This window comes from Eubalaena glacialis, chromosome 2 (genome assembly GCF_028564815.1).
Source record: "Eubalaena glacialis isolate mEubGla1 chromosome 2, mEubGla1.1.hap2.+ XY, whole genome shotgun sequence".
NCBI classification, from domain to species: Eukaryota; Metazoa; Chordata; class Mammalia; order Artiodactyla; family Balaenidae; genus Eubalaena; species Eubalaena glacialis.
In genome coordinates, this window is record NC_083717.1 from 97,867,102 (window position 1) to 97,885,410 (window position 18,309).

Here is an 18,309-nt window from a genome sequence, read left to right on the forward strand (position 1 = left end):
CATTCAGTTTTCGTTAGTGCTGTTACCAATTACATCCCACCAGCAGCTAGAAGGTACACAGTTCTCTAAAACCCCTTCAGCATTTCTAGTTTGTAGACTGTTTGCTGATGGTCATTTGACTGGTGTGAGCTGAAACCTTTTTGGAGGTTGGATTTGTATGTGGCTAATAATTCCTTGTACTGAGCTTTAGGCATGTCCATTTTTTTGTTTTCCTTTTTTTTTAAAGTGTGAGTACAACTTCCCTCTTCATGTTGACTTCTTGAAAGATTTGTCATGTGTTGAATTTTCTTGCCTATTCCCTACCCCAGGGCATTTTTTGAGGGCAGATGCCATTTACAGCCCTGAGTCCTTGTGACTATTAAGCAACCATTAGCACTGGGTTTAAAGCTGCTGTTGTGGGAAACACCCACTAGGCGGCAGCATCATTACGTTCTCAACTCTTGTTATTAGGGCACCAGAGTCTTCCTGGACGTAGTGTTCTGAGGTTGTAAATTAGAGGGGAATGTGCTGGGACAAGCCCCCAGAAGTTTATGTCTCCTTACTTCTGTTTGTTTTTTAATTTAATTTCTATTTCTTATCGGAGAATATTGGATTAGAGTGTTGTGATTGTCTGGCTGTACAGAATCTGCTCAATGATTCATACATATGTCTGTTCATCTTCGGATCCTGTTACCATGTGTCTTATTACAGAATGTTGAGTAGACCTCGCATGGTATTTGGTAGGTGTTTTGTCATTATATATTTTATATGTATTGGTGATTCTATAATTCATAGAGTTTATATGTTATATGTTTATATACATTTAACATACATTAGTATATGTATGTTATCCCCATAGTCCTAATTTATCCATCCTCCCACCTTTCATTTTGGCGAACCATTCGTTTGTTTTATAAGTCTGTGAGTGTCTTTTTCTGTGGAAATATGTTCATTGGTAGAAATCTTAGGATAACGTGTATAAATGATATCATAGGATATTTGTTATTCCCTTTTGAATAACTTAACCTAATATGATTATTTCTAGGCTCATCTGTAGTCCTGAAAACGGCACTGTTCATTTTTTTCTGAGGCTACTAGTCCATTCGGTACGTATACCACTTCTTCTTTGTCCATTTACCTGATGATGGACATTTTGTTTGTATCCATGTCTTAGCTATTGTAAATACTGCTGCAATACACGATTTTCCATCCCGTGTCTTTCTGATTCTGGCTTTCACAAGTGACAGGCCCAATAGTGGGCCTTCCGGATCATATGGTGACTCAATTTTTACCTTTAAACGCACTGCCATTCTGTTCCTATTATTGGCTGTTACCAGTTTACATCCCACTTAGACCGAGAGGTTACACTATTCTCCACAACTTCTTCAACATCTATTGTTTGTTGACTTTTTGCTGATGGTCATTGTGACTGGTGTTAGGTGATACCTTTGTGTAGATTGGATTTGCATGCGTCTAATAATTCCTGATGTTTTGCATTTCTCAGTGTCCTTTTCGTTTTTTTTAAGATTGAGCTAAACTTACAACTTCAAATTGCCTTCTTGAAAAATTTACCGCGTTTGGATTTTTATGGCCATTCCCTACCCCAGGACATTTTTTGAGGGCATGAGTCATTTACAGCCCTGCCGTCCTTGTGAATATTAGTGACCATTAGCAGTAGATTTAAAGCTGCTCTTTGAGGAAACGGCCTTAGGGTGGCAGCATTTCTAAGTTGCCAACTCTGCTTGCTAGGGAAACAGAACCTTGCTGCAAGTTGTGCTTTGAGGTTGCAGATTAGAGTGGAATGTGCCAGGACAAACCCCGATAAGTTTTAGCCTCCTTAATTCTTGTTTGTGTCTTTAAGTTGTAGTTTTTATCAGAGCAAATTTGATTGAAAAATGTCTTTTGTTCTAGGTGTACAGAATCTTGTTCATTTACACATATACATATATCTATTGATCTTTGGGTCCTTTTCCATGTCGGTTATTACAGAGTGTTGAGTAGACCACTCTTGGTATTCCATAGGTCTTTGGGGATTATATTTTTTATATGTATTAGTATATGTGTGTTAACCCCAATATCCTGATTTATCCATTCCTCACACCATTTCTTTGGCTTAACCATAAGTTGTCTTCTCATTCTGAGATTGTCTTTCTCTATGGAAATATGTGCATTTTTATGAATTTTCAGATAACGTAAGGGATATCATAGGACATTTGTCTTTCGCATTCTGACTTACTTCACGTTGTGTGATTATCTCTAGGCTCATCTGTGGTGCTGCATATGCCATTCTTTTATTTCTTTCGTGACTGATATTCCATTCTGTCCATATACCACTTCTTCTCTGTCCATTCATCTGTTTATGGACCTTCTTTTGGCTTCCATGTCGTGGCTATTTCAATATTGCTGCAGTGCACATTTGCCTGCCTCTGTCTTTCCGATTCTGGTGGTCTTAGGTTATAGGCCCAAAAGGTGCCCTGCCGCATCATATGGTAGCTCAATTTTTACCTTTTAAAGCAGCTCCATTCAGTTTTCGTTAGTGCTGTTACCAATTACATCCCACCAGCAGCTAGAAGGTACACAGTTCTCTAAAACCCCTTCAGCATTTCTAGTTTGTAGACTGTTTGCTGATGGTCATTTGACTGGTGTGAGCTGAAACCTTTTTGGAGGTTGGATTTGTATGTGGCTAATAATTCCTTGTACTGAGCTTTAGGCATGTCCATTTTTTTGTTTTCCTTTTTTTTTAAAGTGTGAGTACAACTTCCCTCTTCATGTTGACTTCTTGAAAGATTTGTCATGTGTTGAATTTTCTTGCCTATTCCCTACCCCAGGGCATTTTTTGAGGGCAGATGCCATTTACAGCCCTGAGTCCTTGTGACTATTAAGCAACCATTAGCACTGGGTTTAAAGCTGCTGTTGTGGGAAACACCCACTAGGCGGCAGCATCATTACGTTCTCAACTCTTGTTATTAGGGCACCAGAGTCTTCCTGGACGTAGTGTTCCGAGGTTGTAAATTAGAGGGGAATGTGCTGGGACAAGCCCCCAGAAGTTTATGTCTCCTTACTTCTGTTTGTTTTTTAATTTAATTTCTATTTCTTATCGGAGAATATTGGATTAGAGTGTTGTGATTGTCTGGCTGTACAGAATCTGCTCAATGATTCATACATATGTCTGTTCATCTTCGGATCCTGTTACCATGTGTCTTATTACAGAATGTTGAGTAGACCTCGCATGGTATTTGGTAGGTGTTTTGTCATTATATATTTTATATGTATTGGTGATTCTATAATTCATAGAGTTTATATGTTATATGTTTATATACATTTAACATACATTAGTATATGTATGTTATCCCCATAGTCCTAATTTATCCATCCTCCCACCTTTCATTTTGGCGAACCATTCGTTTGTTTTATAAGTCTGTGAGTGTCTTTTTCTGTGGAAATATGTTCATTGGTAGAAATCTTAGGATAACATGTATAAATGATATCATAGGATATTTGTTATTCCCTTTTGAATAACTTAACCTAATATGATTATTTCTAGGCTCATCTGTAGTCCTGAAAACGGCACTGTTCATTTTTTTCTGAGGCTACTAGTCCATTCGGTACGTATACCACTTCTTCTTTGTCCATTTACCTGATGATGGACATTTTGTTTGTATCCATGTCTTAGCTATTGTAAATACTGCTGCAATACACGATTTTCCATCCCGTGTCTTTCTGATTCTGGCTTTCACAAGTGACAGGCCCAATAGTGGGCCTTCCGGATCATATGGTGACTCAATTTTTACCTTTAAACGCACTGCCATTCTGTTCCTATTATTGGCTGTTACCAGTTTACATCCCACTTAGACCGAGAGGTTACACTATTCTCCACAACTTCTTCAACATCTATCGTTTGTTGACTTTTTGCTGATGGTCATTGTGACTGGTGTTAGGTGATACCTTTGTGTAGATTGGATTTGCATGCGTCTAATAATTCCTGATGTTTTGCATTTCTCAGTGTCCTTTTCGTTTTTTTTAAGATTGAGCTAAACTTACAACTTCAAATTGCCTTCTTGAAAAATTTACCGCGTTTGGATTTTTATGGCCATTCCCTACCCCAGGACATTTTTTGAGGGCATGAGTCATTTACAGCCCTGCCGTCCTTGTGAATATTAGTGACCATTAGCAGTAGATTTAAAGCTGCTCTTTGAGGAAACGGCCTTAGGGTGGCAGCATTTCTAAGTTGCCAACTCTGCTTGCTAGGGAAACAGAACCTTGCTGCAAGTTGTGCTTTGAGGTTGCAGATTAGAGTGGAATGTGCCAGGACAAACCCCGGTAAGTTTTAGCCTCCTTAATTCTTGTTTGTGTCTTTAAGTTGTAGTTTTTATCAGAGCAAATTTGATTGAAAAATGTCTTTTGTTCTAGGTGTACAGAATCTTGTTCATTTACACATATACATATATCTATTGATCTTTGGGTCCTTTTCCATGTCGGTTATTACAGAGTGTTGAGTAGACCACTCTTGGTATTCCATAGGTCTTTGGGGATTATATTTTTTATATGTATTAGTATATGTGTGTTAACCCCAATATCCTGATTTATCCATTCCTCACACCATTTCTTTGGCTTAACCATAAGTTGTCTTCTCATTCTGAGATTGTCTTTCTCTATGGAAATATGTGCATTTTTATGAATTTTCAGATAACGTAAGGGATATCATAGGACATTTGTCTTTCGCATTCTGACTTACTTCACGTTGTGTGATTATCTCTAGGCTCATCTGTGGTGCTGCATATGCCATTCTTTTATTTCTTTCGTGACTGATATTCCATTCTGTCCATATACCACTTCTTCTCTGTCCATTCATCTGTTTATGGACCTTCTTTTGGCTTCCATGTCGTGGCTATTTCAATATTGCTGCAGTGCACATTTGCCTGCCTCTGTCTTTCCGATTCTGGTGGTCTTAGGTTATAGGCCCAAAAGGTGCCCTGCCGCATCATATGGTAGCTCAATTTTTACCTTTTAAAGCAGCTCCATTCAGTTTTCGTTAGTGCTGTTACCAATTACATCCCACCAGCAGCTAGAAGGTACACAGTTCTCTAAAACCCCTTCAGCATTTCTAGTTTGTAGACTGTTTGCTGATGGTCATTTGACTGGTGTGAGCTGAAACCTTTTTGGAGGTTGGATTTGTATGTGGCTAATAATTCCTTGTACTGAGCTTTAGGCATGTCCATTTTTTTGTTTTCCTTTTTTTTTAAAGTGTGAGTACAACTTCCCTCTTCATGTTGACTTCTTGAAAGATTTGTCATGTGTTGAATTTTCTTGCCTATTCCCTACCCCAGGGCATTTTTTGAGGGCAGATGCCATTTACAGCCCTGAGTCCTTGTGACTATTAAGCAACCATTAGCACTGGGTTTAAAGCTGCTGTTGTGGGAAACACCCACTAGGCGGCAGCATCATTACGTTCTCAACTCTTGTTATTAGGGCACCAGAGTCTTCCTGGACGTAGTGTTCCGAGGTTGTAAATTAGAGGGGAATGTGCTGGGACAAGCCCCCAGAAGTTTATGTCTCCTTACTTCTGTTTGTTTTTTAATTTAATTTCTATTTCTTATCGGAGAATATTGGATTAGAGTGTTGTGATTGTCTGGCTGTACAGAATCTGCTCAATGATTCATACATATGTCTGTTCATCTTCGGATCCTGTTACCATGTGTCTTATTACAGAATGTTGAGTAGACCTCGCATGGTATTTGGTAGGTGTTTTGTCATTATATATTTTATATGTATTGGTGATTCTATAATTCATAGAGTTTATATGTTATATGTTTATATACATTTAACATACATTAGTATATGTATGTTATCCCCATAGTCCTAATTTATCCATCCTCCCACCTTTCATTTTGGCGAACCATTCGTTTGTTTTATAAGTCTGTGAGTGTCTTTTTCTGTGGAAATATGTTCATTGGTAGAAATCTTAGGATAACATGTATAAATGATATCATAGGATATTTGTTATTCCCTTTTGAATAACTTAACCTAATATGATTATTTCTAGGCTCATCTGTAGTCCTGAAAACGGCACTGTTCATTTTTTTCTGAGGCTACTAGTCCATTCGGTACGTATACCACTTCTTCTTTGTCCATTTACCTGATGATGGACATTTTGTTTGTATCCATGTCTTAGCTATTGTAAATACTGCTGCAATACACGATTTTCCATCCCGTGTCTTTCTGATTCTGGCTTTCACAAGTGACAGGCCCAATAGTGGGCCTTCCGGATCATATGGTGACTCAATTTTTACCTTTAAACGCACTGCCATTCTGTTCCTATTATTGGCTGTTACCAGTTTACATCCCACTTAGACCGAGAGGTTACACTATTCTCCACAACTTCTTCAACATCTATCGTTTGTTGACTTTTGCTGATGGTCATTGTGACTGGTGTTAGGTGATACCTTTGTGTAGATTGGATTTGCATGCGTCTAATAATTCCTGATGTTTTGCATTTCTCAGTGTCCTTTTCATTTTTTTTAAGATTGAGCTAAACTTACAACTTCAAATTGCCTTCTTGAAAAATTTACCGCGTTTGGATTTTTATGGCCATTCCCTACCCCAGGACGTTTTTTGAGGGCCTGAGTCATTTACAGCCCTGCCGTCCTTGTGAATATTAGTGACCATTAGCAGTAGATTTAAAGCTGCTCTTTGAGGAAACGGCCTTAGGGTGGCAGCATTTCTAAGTTTCCAACTCTGCTTGCTAGGGAAACAGAACCTTGCTGCAAGTTGTGCTTTGAGGTTGCAGATTAGAGTGGAATGTGCCAGGACAAACCCCCATAAGTTTTAGCCTCCTTAATTCTTGTTTGTGTCTTTAAGTTGTAGTTTTTATCAGAGCAAATTTGATTGAAAAATGTCTTTTGTTCTAGGTGTACAGAATCTTGTTCATTTACACATATACATATATCTATTGATCTTTGGGTCCTTTTCCATGTCGGTTATTACAGAGTGTTGAGTAGACCACTCTTGGTATTCCATAGGTCTTTGGGTATTATATTTTTTATATGTATTAGTATATGTGTGTTAACCCCAATATCCTAATTTATCCATTCCTCACACCATTTCTTTGGCTTAACCATAAGTTTGTCTTCTCATTCTGAGATTGTCTTTCTCTATGGAAATATGTTCATTTTTATGAATTTTCAGATAACATAAGGGATATCATAGGACATTTGTCTTTCGCATTCTGACTTACTTCACGTTGTGTGATTATCTCTAGGCTCATCTGTGGTGATGCATATGCCATTCTTTTATTTTTTTTCGTGACTGATATTCCATTCTGTCCATATACCACTTCTTCTCTGTCCATTCATCTGTTTATGGACCTTCTTTTGGCTTCCATGTCGTGGCTATTTCAATATTGCTGCAGTGCACATTTGCCTGCCTCTGTCTTTCCGATTCTGGTGGTCTTAGGTTATAGGCCCAAAAGGTGCCCTGCCGCATCATATGGTAGCTCAATTTTTACCTTTTAAAGCAGCTGCATTTAGTTTTCGTTAGTGCTGTTACCAATTACATCCCACCAGCAGCTAGAAGGTACACAGTTCTCTAAAACCCCTTCAGCATTTCTAGTTTGTAGACTGTTTGCTGATGGTCATTTGACTGGTGTGAGCTGAAACCTTTTTGGAGGTTGGATTTGTATGTGGCTAATAATTCCTTGTACTGAGCTTTAGGCATGTCCATTTTTTTGTTTTCCTTTTTTTTTAAAGTGTGAGTACAACTTCCCTCTTCATGTTGACTTCTTGAAAGATTTGTCATGTGTTGAATTTTCTTGCCTATTCCCTACCCCAGGGCATTTTTTGAGGGCAGATGCCATTTACAGCCCTGAGTCCTTGTGACTATTAAGCAACCATTAGCACTGGGTTTAAAGCTGCTGTTGTGGGAAACACCCACTAGGCGGCAGCATCATTACGTTCTGAACTCTTGTTATTAGGGCACCAGAGTCTTCCTGGACGTAGTGTTCCGAGGTTGTAAATTAGAGGGGAATGTGCTGGGACAAGCCCCCAGAAGTTTATGTCTCCCTACTTCTGTTTGTTTTTTAATTTAATTTCTATTTCTTATCGGAGAATATTGGATTTGAGTGTTGTGATTGTCTGGCTGTACAGAATTTGCTCAATGATTCATACATATGTCTGTTCATGTTCGGATTCTGTTACCATGTGTCTTATTACAGAATGTTGAGTAGACCTCGCATGGTATTTGGTAGGTGTTTTGTCATTATATATTTTATATGTATTGGTGATTCTATAATTCATAGAGTTTATATGTTATATGTTTATATACATTTAACATACATTAGTATATGTATGTTAGCCCCATAATCCTAATTTATCCATCCTCCCACCTTTCATTTTGGTTAACCATTAGTTTCTTTTATAAGTCTGTGAGTGTCTTTTTCTGTGGAAATATGTCCATTTGTAGCAATCTTAGGATAACAGGTATAAATGATATCATAGGATATTTGTCATTCCGTTTTGACTTACTTAACCTGATATGATTATTTCTAGGCTCATCTGTAGTCCTGAAAACGGCATTTTTCATTTTTTTCCCGAGGCTACTATTCCATTTAGTCCGTATACCACTTCTTCTTTGTCCATTCATCTGTTTATGGACCTTTTTCTTGCTTCCACGTCTTGGCTATTTCAGTAATGCTGCAGTGCACATTTGCCTGCCTCTGTCTTTCCGATTCTGGTGGTCTTAGGTTACAGGCCCAAAAGGTGCCCTGCCGCGTCATATGGTAGCTCAATTTTTACCTTTTAAAGCAGCTCCATTCAGTTTTCGTTAGTGCTCTTACCACTTTACATCCCACCAGCAGCTACAAGGTACACAGTTCTCTAAAATCCCTTCAGCATTTACAGTTTGTAGACTTTTTGCTGATGGTCATTTGACTGGTGTGAGCTGAAACCTTTTTAGAGGTTGGATTTGCATGTGACTAATAATTCCTTATACTGAGCTTTAGGCATGTCCTTTTTATTCTTTTCCTTTTTTTTTTAAAGAGTGAGTACAACTTCCCTCTTCATATTGACTTCTTCAAAAACTTGTCAAAGAAAACTTGAATTTTCTTGCCTATTCCCTACCCCAGGGCATTTTTTGAGGGCAGGTGTCATTTACAGCCCTGCAGTCCTTGTGACTATTAAGCAACCATTAGCACTGGGTTTAAAGCTGCTGTTGTGGGAAACAGCCACAAGGCGGCAGCATTATTACGTTCTCACCTCTTGTTACTAGGGCACCAGAGTCTTCCTGGACGTAGTATTCCGAGGTTGTAAATTAGAGAGGAGTGTGCTGGGATAAGCCCCCAGAAGTTTATGTCTCCTTACTTATGTTTGTTTTTTAAATTTAATTTCTCTTTCTTATCGGAGTAAATTCGATTAGAGTGTTGTGATTGTCTGGCTGTACAGAATGTGCTCAATGATTCATACATATGTCTGTTCATCTTCGGATCCTGTTACCATGTAATTTTTTACAGAATGTTGAGTAGACCTCCCTTGGTATTTGGCAGGTGTTTCGTGATTATATATTTTATATGTATTGGTGATTATATAATTCATAGAGTTTATATGTTATATGTTTATATACATTTAACATACATTAGTATATGTATGTTAGCCCCATAGTCCTAATTTATCCATCCTCCCACCTTTCATTTTGGCGAACCATTCGTTTGTTTTATAAGTCTGTGAGTGTCTTTTTCTGTGGAAATATGTTCATTGGTAGAAATCTTAGGATAACATGTATAAATGATATCATAGGATATTTGTTATTCCCTTTTGAATAACTTAAGCTAATATGATTATTTCTAGGCTCATCTGTAGTCCTGAAAACGGCACTGTTCATTTTTTTCTGAGGCTACTAGTCCATTCGGTACGTATACCACTTCTTCTTTGTCCATTTATCTGATGATGGACATTTTGTTTGTATCCATGTCTTAGCTATTGTAAATACTGCTGCAATACACGATTTTCCATCCCGTGTCTTTCTGATTCTGGCTTTCACAAGTGACAGGCCCAATAGTGGGCCTTCCGGATCATATGGTGACTCAATTTTTACCTTTAAACGCACTGCCATTCTGTTCCTATTATTGGCTGTTACCAGTTTACATCCCACTTAGACCGAGAGGTTACACTATTCTCCACAACTTCTTCAACATCTATTGTTTGTTGACTTTTTGCTGATGGTCATTGTGACTGGTGTTAGGTGATACCTTTGTGTAGATTGGATTTGCATGCGTCTAATAATTCCTGATGTTTTGCATTTCTCAGTGTCCTTTTCATTTTTTTTAAGATTGAGCTGAACTTACAACTTCAAATTGCCTTCTTGAAAAATTTACCGCGTTTGGATTTTTATGGCCATTCCCTACCCCAGGACATTTTTTGAGGGCATGAGTCATTTACAGCCCTGCCGTCCTTGTGAATATTAGTGACCATTAGCAGTAGATTTAAAGCTGCTCTTTGAGGAAACGGCCTTAGGGTGGCAGCATTTCTAAGTTGCCAACTCTGCTTGCTAGGGAAACAGAACCTTGCTGCAAGTTGTGCTTTGAGGTTGCAGATTAGAGTGGAATGTGCCAGGACAAACCCCGATAAGTTGTAGCCTCCTTAATTCTTGTTTGTGTCTTTAAGTTGTAGTTTTTATCAGAGCAAATTTGATTGAAAAATGTCTTTTGTTCTAGGTGTACAGAATCTTGTTCATTTACACATATACATATATCTATTGATCTTTGGGTCCTTTTCCATGTCGGTTATTACAGAGTGTTGAGTAGACCACTCTTGGTATTCCATAGGTCTTTGGGGATTATATTTTTTATATGTATTAGTATATGTGTGTTAACCCCAATATCCTGATTTCTCCATTCCTCACACCATTTCTTTGGCTTAACCATAAGTTGTCTTCTCATTCTGAGATTGTCTTTCTCTATGGAAATATGTTCATTTTTATGAATTTTCAGATAACATACGGGATATCATAGGACATTTGTCTTTCGCATTCTGACTTACTTCACGTTGTGTGATTATCTCTAGGCTCATCTGTGGTGCTGCATATGCCATTCTTTTATTTCTTTCGTGACTGATATTCCATTCTGTCCATATACCACTTCTTCTCTGTCCATTCATCTGTTTATGGACCTTCTTTTGGCTTCCATGTCGTGGCTATTTCAATATTGCTGCAGTGCACATTTGCCTGCCTCTGTCTTTCCGATTCTGGTGGTCTTAGGTTATAGGCCCAAAAGGTGCCCTGCCGCATCATATGGTAGCTCAATTTTTACCTTTTAAAGCAGCTCCATTCAGTTTTCGTTAGTGCTGTTACCAATTACATCCCACCAGCAGCTAGAAGGTACACAGTTCTCTAAAACCCCTTCAGCATTTCTAGTTTGTAGACTGTTTGCTGATGGTCATTTGACTGGTGTGAGCTGAAACCTTTTTGGAGGTTGGATTTGTATGTGGCTAATAATTCCTTCTACTGAGCTTTAGGCATGTCCATTTTTTGTTTTCCTTTTTTTTTTAAAGTGTGAGTACAACTTCCCTCTTCATGTTGACTTCTTGAAAGATTTGTCATGTGTTGAATTTTCTTGCCTATTCCCTACCCCAGGGCATTTTTTGAGGGCAGATGCCATTTACAGCCCTGAGTCCTTGTGACTATTAAGCAACCATTAGCACTGGGTTTAAAGCTGCTGTTGTGGGAAACACCCACTAGGCGGCAGCATCATTACGTTCTCAACTCTTGTTATTAGGGCACCAGAGTCTTCCTGGACGTAGTGTTCCGAGGTTGTAAATTAGAGGGGAATGTGCTGGGATAAGCCCCCAGAAGTTTATGTCTCCTTACTTATGTTTGTTTTTTAAATTTAATTTCTCTTTCTTATCGGAGTAAATTCGATTAGAGTGTTGTGAGTGTCTGGCTGTACAGAATGTGCTCAATGATTCATACATATGTCTGTTCATCTTCGGATCCTGTTACCATGTAATTTTTTACAGAATGTTGAGTAGACCTCCCTTGGTATTTGGCAGGTGTTTCGTGATTATATATTTTATATGTATTGGTGATTATATAATTCATAGAGTTTATATGTTATATGTTTATATACATTTAACATACATTAGTATATGTATGTTAGCCCCATAGTCCTAATTTATCCATCCTCCCACCTTTCATTTTGGCGAACCATTCGTTTGTTTTATAAGTCTGTGAGTGTCTTTTTCTGTGGAAATATGTTCATTGGTAGAAATCTTAGGATAACATGTATAAATGATATCATAGGATATTTGTTATTCCCTTTTGAATAACTTAAGCTAATATGATTATTTCTAGGCTCATCTGTAGTCCTGAAAACGGCACTGTTCATTTTTTTCTGAGGCTACTAGTCCATTCGGTACGTATACCACTTCTTCTTTGTCCATTTATCTGATGATGGACATTTTGTTTGTATCCATGTCTTAGCTATTGTAAATACTGCTGCAATACACGATTTTCCATCCCGTGTCTTTCTGATTCTGGCTTTCACAAGTGACAGGCCCAATAGTGGGCCTTCCGGATCATATGGTGACTCAATTTTTACCTTTAAACGCACTGCCATTCTGTTCCTATTATTGGCTGTTACCAGTTTACATCCCACTTAGACCGAGAGGTTACACTATTCTCCACAACTTCTTCAACATCTATTGTTTGTTGACTTTTTGCTGATGGTCATTGTGACTGGTGTTAGGTGATACCTTTGTGTAGATTGGATTTGCATGCGTCTAATAATTCCTGATGTTTTGCATTTCTCAGTGTCCTTTTCATTTTTTTTAAGATTGAGCTGAACTTACAACTTCAAATTGCCTTCTTGAAAAATTTACCGCGTTTGGATTTTTATGGCCATTCCCTACCCCAGGACATTTTTTGAGGGCATGAGTCATTTACAGCCCTGCCGTCCTTGTGAATATTAGTGACCATTAGCAGTAGATTTAAAGCTGCTCTTTGAGGAAACGGCCTTAGGGTGGCAGCATTTCTAAGTTGCCAACTCTGCTTGCTAGGGAAACAGAACCTTGCTGCAAGTTGTGCTTTGAGGTTGCAGATTAGAGTGGAATGTGCCAGGACAAACCCCGATAAGTTTTAGCCTCCTTAATTCTTGTTTGTGTCTTTAAGTTGTAGTTTTTATCAGAGCAAATTTGATTGAAAAATGTCTTTTGTTCTAGGTGTACAGAATCTTGTTCATTTACACATATACATATATCTATTGATCTTTGGGTCCTTTACCATGTCGGTTATTACAGAGTGTTGAGTAGACCACTCTTGGTATTCCATAGGTCTTTGGGGATTATATTTTTTATATGTATTAGTATATGTGTGTTAACCCCAATATCCTGATTTATCCATTCCTCACACCATTTCTTTGGCTTAACCATAAGTTGTCTTCTCATTCTGAGATTGTCTTTCTCTATGGAAATATGTTCATTTTTATGAATTTTCAGATAACATACGGGATATCATAGGACATTTGTCTTTCGCATTCTGACTTCACGTTGTGTGATTATCTCTAGGCTCATCTGTGGTGCTGCATATGCCATTCTTTTATTTTTTTCGTGACTGATATTCCATTCTGTCCATATACCACTTCTTCTCTGTCCATTCATCTGTTTATGGACCTTCTTTTGGCTTCCATGTCGTGGCTATTTCAATATTGCTGCAGTGCACATTTGCCTGCCTCTGTCTTTCCGATTCTGGTGGTCTTAGGTTATAGGCCCAAAAGGTGCCCTGCCGCATCATATGGTAGCTCAATTTTTACCTTTTAAAGCAGCTCCATTCAGTTTTCGTTAGTGCTGTTACCAATTACATCCCACCAGCAGCTAGAAGGTACACAGTTCTCTAAAACCCCTTCAGCATTTCTAGTTTGTAGACTGTTTGCTGATGGTCATTTGACTGGTGTGAGCTGAAACCTTTTTGGAGGTTGGATTTGTATGTGGCTAATAATTCCTTGTACTGAGCTTTAGGCATGTCCATTTTTTTGTTTTCCTTTATTTTTTTAAAGTGTGAGTACAACTTCCCTCTTCATGTTGACTTCTTGAAAGATTTGTCATGTGTTGAATTTTCTTGCCTATTCCCTACCCCAGGGCATTTTTTGAGGGCAGATGCCATTTACAGCCCTGAGTCCTTGTGACTATTAAGCAACCATTAGCACTGGGTTTAAAGCTGCTGTTGTGGGAAACACCCACTAGGCGGCAGCATCATTACGTTCTCAACTCTTGTTATTAGGGCACCAGAGTCTTCCTGGACGTAGTGTTCCGAGGTTGTAAATTAGAGGGGAATGTGCTGGGACAAGCCCCCAGAAGTTTATGTCTCCTTACTTCTGTTTGTTTTTTAATTTAATTTCTATTTCTTATCGGAGAATATTGGATTAGAGTGTTGTGATTGTCTGGCTGTACAGAATCTGCTCAATGATTCATACATATGTCTGTTCATGTTCGGATTCTGTTACCATGTGTCTTATTACAGAATGTTGAGTAGACCTCGCATGGTATTTGGTAGGTGTTTTGTCTTTATATATTTTATATGTATTGGTGATTATATAATTCATAGAGTTTATATGTTATATGTTTATATACATTTAACATACATTAGTATATGTATGTTAGCCCCATAATCCTAATTTATCCATCCTCCCACCTTTCATTTTGGTTAACCATTAGTTTCTTTTATAAGTCTGTGAGTGTCTTTTTCTGTGGAAATATGTCCATTTGTAGCAATCTTAGGAAAACAGGTATAAATGATATCATAGGATATTTGTCATTCCCTTTTGACTTACTTAACCTGATATGATTATTTCTAGGCTCATCTGTAGTCCTGAAAACGGCATTTTTCATTTTTTTCCCGAGGCTACTATTCCATTTAGTCCGTATACCACTTCTTCTTTGTCCATTGATCTGTTTATGGACCTTTTTTTTGCTTCCACGTCTTGGCTATTTCAGTAATGCTGCAGTGCACATTTGCCTGCCTCTGTCTTTCCGATTCTGGTGGTCTTAGGTTACAGGCCCAAAAGGTGCCCTGCCGCGTCATATGGTAGCTCAATTTTTACCTTTTAAAGCAGCTCCATTCAGTTTTCGTTAGTGCTCTTACCACTTTACATCCCACCAGCAGCTACAAGGTACACAGTTCTCTAAAATCCCTTCAGCATTTACAGTTTGTAGACTTTTTGCTGATGGTCATTTGACTGGTGTGAGCTGAAACCTTTTTGGAGGTTGGATTTGCATGTGACTAATAATTCCTTATACTGAGCTTTAGGCATGTGCTTTTTATTCTTTTCCTTTTTTTTTTTAAAGAGTGAGTACAACTTCCCGCTTCATATTGACTTCTTCAAAAACTTGTCAAAGAAAACTTGAATTTTCTTGCCTATTCCCTACCCCAGGGCATTTTTTGAGGGCAGGTGTCATTTACAGCCCTGCAGTCCTTGTGACTATTAAGCAACCATTAGCACTGGGTTTAAAGCTGCTGTTGTGGGAAACAGCCACACGGCGGCAGTATTATTACGTTCTCACCTCTTGTTACTAGGGCAACAGAGTCTTCCTGGAGGTAGTGTTCCGAGGTTGTAAATTAGAGAGGAGTGTGCTGGGATAAGCCCCCAGAAGTTTATGTCTCCTTACTTATGTTTGTTTTTTAAATTTAATTTCTCTTTCTTATCGGAGTAAATTCGATTAGAGTGTTGTGATTGTCTGGCTGTACAGAATGTGCTCAATGATTCATACATATGTCTGTTCATCTTCGGATCCTGTTACCACGTAATTTTTTACAGAATGTTGAGTAGACCTCCCTTGGTATTTGGCAGGTGTTTCGTGATTATATATTTTATATGTATTGGTGATTATATAATTCATAGAGTTTATATGTTATATGTTTATATACATTTAACATACATTAGTATATGTATGTTAGCCCCATAGTCCTAATTTATCCATCCTCCCACCTTTCATTTTGGCGAACCATTCGTTTGTTTTATAAGTCTGTGAGTGTCTTTTTCTGTGGAAATATGTTCATTGGTAGAAATCTTAGGATAACATGTATAAATGATATCATAGGATATTTGTTATTCCCTTTTGAATAACTTAAGCTAATATGATTATTTCTAGGCTCATCTGTAGTCCTGAAAACGGCACTGTTCATTTTTTTCTGAGGCTACTAGTCCATTCGGTACGTATACCACTTCTTCTTTGTCCATTTATCTGATGATGGACATTTTGTTTGTATCCATGTCTTAGCTATTGTAAATACTGCTGCAATACACGATTTTCCATCCCGTGTCTTTCTGATTCTGGCTTTCACAAGTGACAGGCCCAATAGTGGGCCTTCCGGATCATATGGTGACTCAATTTTTACCTTTAAACGCACTGCCATTCTGTTCCTATTATTGGCTGTTACCAGTTTACATCCCACTTAGACCGAGAGGTTACACTATTCTCCACAACTTCTTCAACATCTATTGTTTGTTGACTTTTTGCTGATGGTCATTGTGACTGGTGTTAGGTGATACCTTTGTGTAGATTGGATTTGCATGCGTCTAATAATTCCTGATGTTTTGCATTTCTCAGTGTCCTTTTCATTTTTTTTAAGATTGAGCTGAACTTACAACTTCAAATTGCCTTCTTGAAAAATTTACCGCGTTTGGATTTTTATGGCCATTCCCTACCCCAGGACATTTTTTGAGGGCATGAGTCATTTACAGCCCTGCCGTCCTTGTGAATATTAGTGACCATTAGCAGTAGATTTAAAGCTGCTCTTTGAGGAAACGGCCTTAGGGTGGCAGCATTTCTAAGTTGCCAACTCTGCTTGCTAGGGAAACAGAACCTTGCTGCAAGTTGTGCTTTGAGGTTGCAGATTAGAGTGGAATGTGCCAGGACAAACCCCGATAAGTTGTAGCCTCCTTAATTCTTGTTTGTGTCTTTAAGTTGTAGTTTTTATCAGAGCAAATTTGATTGAAAAATGTCTTTTGTTCTAGGTGTACAGAATCTTGTTCATTTACACATATACATATATCTATTGATCTTTGGGTCCTTTTCCATGTCGGTTATTACAGAGTGTTGAGTAGACCACTCTTGGTATTCCATAGGTCTTTGGGGATTATATTTTTTATATGTATTAGTATATGTGTGTTAACCCCAATATCCTGATTTATCCATTCCTCACACCATTTCTTTGGCTTAACCATAAGTTGTCTTCTCATTCTGAGATTGTCTTTCTCTATGGAAATATGTTCATTTTTATGAATTTTCAGATAACATACGGGATATCATAGGACATTTGTCTTTCGCATTCTGACTTACTTCACGTTGTGTGATTATCTCTAGGCTCATCTGTGGTGCTGCATATGCCATTCTTTTATTTTTTTCGTGACTGATATTCCATTCTGTCCATATACCACTTCTTCTCTGTCCATTCATCTGTTTATGGACCTTCTTTTGGCTTCCATGTCGTGGCTATTTCAATATTGCTGCAGTGCACATTTGCCTCCCTCTGTCTTTCCGATTCTGGTGGTCTTAGGTTATAGGCCCAAAAGGTGCCCTGCCGCATCATATGGTAGCTCAATTTTTACCTTTTAAAGCAGCTCCATTCAGTTTTCGTTAGTGCTGTTACCAATTACATCCCACCAGCAGCTAGAAGGTACACAGTTCTCTAAAACCCCTTCAGCATTTCTAGTTTGTAGACTGTTTGCTGATGGTCATTTGACTGGTGTGAGCTGAAACCTTTTTGGAGGTTGGATTTGTATGTGGCTAATAATTCCTTGTACTGAGCTTTAGGCATGTCCATTTTTTTGTTTTCCTTTATTTTTTTAAAGTGTGAGTACAACTTCCCTCTTCATGTTGACTTCTTGAAAGATTTGTCATGTGTTGAATTTTCTTGCCTATTCCCTACCCCAGGGCATTTTTTGAGGGCAGATGCCATTTACAGCCCTGAGTCCTTGTGACTATTAAGCAACCATTAGCACTGGGTTTAAAGCTGCTGTTGTGGGAAACACCCACTAGGCGGCAGCATCATTACGTTCTCAACTCTTGTTATTAGGGCACCAGAGTCTTCCTGGACGTAGTGTTCCGAGGTTGTAAATTAGAGGGGAATGTGCTGGGACAAGCCCCCAGAAGTTTATGTCTCCTTACTTATGTTTGTTTTTTAAATTTAATTTCTCTTTCTTATCGGAGTAAATTCGATTAGAGTGTTGTGATTGTCTGGCTGTACAGAATGTGCTCAATGATTCATACATATGTCTGTTCATCTTCGGATCCTGTTACCATGTAATTTTTTACAGAATGTTGAGTAGACCTCCCTTGGTATTTGGCAGGT